Source organism: Sapajus apella, unplaced genomic scaffold (genome assembly GCF_009761245.1).
Source record: "Sapajus apella isolate SASKATOON/1434 unplaced genomic scaffold, GSC_monkey_1.0 scaffold189, whole genome shotgun sequence".
Lineage (NCBI taxonomy): Eukaryota > Metazoa > Chordata > Mammalia > Primates > Cebidae > Sapajus > Sapajus apella.
The window spans coordinates 101,385-104,229 of NW_022437129.1; positions in this window are offsets into that span (position 1 = coordinate 101,385).

The window sequence follows — 2,845 nt, forward strand, 5'->3', positions numbered from 1 at the left end:
CCCAGATACATAAGACAAGCTCTTAATGACTTATAAAGAGACTTAGAGTCCCACACAATAATAATGGGAGACTTCAACATTAATATTAGACAGACCAACGACACAGAAAATTAATAAGGATATCCAGGACTTGAACTCAGATCCAGAACAAGTAAATTTAATAAACATTTATAGAACTCTCCACTTTAAATACATAAAATACACACTCTTATCAGTACAACATCACACTCACAGGTTTAAATGAAATATTGGTTGACTGCGTGTTTGTTATTTTCTTCCCTCATCATTTTTTATTTTTTTATTTTTTTTCCTGTTTCCATTATTAAGCATAAAAGAGGTTTTCAATACCCATTTTTAGACTGCATTCTACCCCAGGCAATAAAGCAATGCTTCCATTCTCTCCTTCATTTTATTACTATTATTATTATTCTTTTTTTTCTTTCTTTCTCTTTCTTTTTTTTTTTAAAAAAAAATAAATAAAAATTTTAAAAAAAGGAAAAAAAAAAAAAAAAAAAGGATGCGGCCGGGCGCAGTGGCTCACGCCTGTAATTCCAGCACTTTGGGAGGCCGAGGCCGACAGATCACGAGGTCAAGAGATTGAACCCATCCTTGCCAATATAGTGAAATCCCATCTCCACTAAAAATACAAATATTAGCTGGGCGTGGTAGCGTGCGCCTGTAGTCCCAGCTACTTGGGAGGCTGAGGATGGAGAATTGCTTGAACCCAGGAGGCAGAGGTTGCAGAGAGCCGAGATGGCGCCACTGCATTCCAGCCTGGCGACAGAACAAGACTCTGTCTCAAAAAAAAAGAAAGAAAGAAAGAAAGAAAAAGATGCTCCCTGCTGTTTTTCTTTTTTTGCATTGAATCAGAAAATTCCAAGGCTAAACTTTATTATTGATATTGTTTCAGAAAACTTATATTTATATTTATTATTCAGATTTGTTACTATATTATTTTTTTAAACTTTAAAAAACATTCTCAAAATTTGTTATTGCTTTTTTAGTGCCTATTTTTCATATTTTGTTGTAAATTCTTGCGTTTATAAATATCAAAGCATTGCACCCCAACTAGTGTATTCACAAGAATTTCAAAGCATCAGCATTGTAATCAAAGTAGAAACAATAGAACCAAAATAGAAGCAATAGCAATGATGTAATTTGAAGATTATAATAAACTGGCTGGCTATTCTCCTACATCTTGGAATGCCTCCCTGCCAAGCAGAATATTTCTCACATTTATTTTCACAGGAGGTCTTTTTTCTTTTGAGACGGAGTTTCGCTCTTGTTACCCAGGTTGGAATGCAATGGCGCGATCTTGGCTCACCGCAACCTCCGCCTCCTGGGTTCAGGCAATTCTCCTGCCTCAGCCTCCTGAGTAGCTGGGATTACAGGCATGCGCCACCATGCCCAGCTAATTTTTTGTATTTTTAGTAGAGACGGGGTTTCACCATGTTGACCAGGATGGTCTCGATCTCCTGACCTCGTGATCCACCCGCCTCGGCCTCCCACAGTGCTGGGATTACAGGCGTGAGCCACCGCGCCCCGCATGGAGGACTTTTATCATCAGAACATTTCTATAGGACTGGATCATAAACTAAATAGTTTTATATTACAATTTATATTAGTAATTCCTTTTTTTGTTTGTTTTTGAGACAAGGTCTCATTCTGTCACCTATGTTGGAGTGCAGTGGTGCCATGCCGGCTCACCACACCTCTGCCTCCTGGGTTTAAGCAATTCTCCTTCCTCAGCCTCTCGAAGTAGCTGGGATTACAGGCACAAGACACCATGACTGGCTATTTTTTTTTTTCTTTGTGAGATGGAGTTTCACTCTTGTCACCCAGGCTGGAGTGCAATGATATGATCTTGGCTCACTGCAACCTCTGCCTCTTGGGTTCAAGTGATTTTCCTGCCTTAGTCTTCTGAGTAGCTGGGATTACAGGCACCTGCCACCATGCTAAAATTTTTGTAATTTTAGTAGAGACAGGGTTTCGCCCTGTTGGCCAGGCTGGTCTCGAACTCTTGACCTCAGGTGATCCACTCACCTTGACCTCCCAAAGAGCTGGGATTACAGACCTAAGCCACTGCATTCAGCCTATATTAGTAATTAATTTTACCTCTCATTGCAGTTGCTGTTATACTGGTATTGAACTGTTAAACTGGTATTGTTTACTAACTGGTATTGAAACATTTCAACAGTTTAGCATGTTTAGACACGTAGGCACCTGCACACACACGACAAATTAAGAACAATGAACATGAATCAAATTGGCAATTTCCAGTGATTTTAGAGGCAAACTGGAAATCTCTCCCGGCCACCATACTCAAATGAAGCCTAAAGCTGACCTAGGGTGAACACTTCTTGGAGTGCCTACGTGGCCCCTGCATCTGGGGACTCCAAACACCCACAGGCTTGTGTTGGGGCAGCCATAGTTATATGATTCTGCCTTCCTCAGCCCCACTCCTGGCTTCCGATGATTGTTCAGGGCATAGCACCAAGCTGAAGTTAGGTTGATCAGAATCCGTGCCTTAAGAATTTGGTTTGGAGACTGGGGCTGCCATTGCCACCAGGTAGAAGATCTCAGGCAAGAGAACGAAGAGGGGTACAGATGGAGAGTGGTTCTTTTTGAGATCCTGGTTCTGCGTGTAGTTTGCTTTTGAGGCCCGACCTGGAACTCTGAGAAGCCTGAACTCTGTGAAGCACACCTCTATCTTTATCTACATTCCTTTCACTCTATCACATTTGACGTTTGCTATTTGCTACCAACATAGTCCTAACTAAACACTTCCTTAGCAAGGGACACCCCTTGCCTCCTGCCCCAACTTCTTTTCTGACCGTTGAGGTCA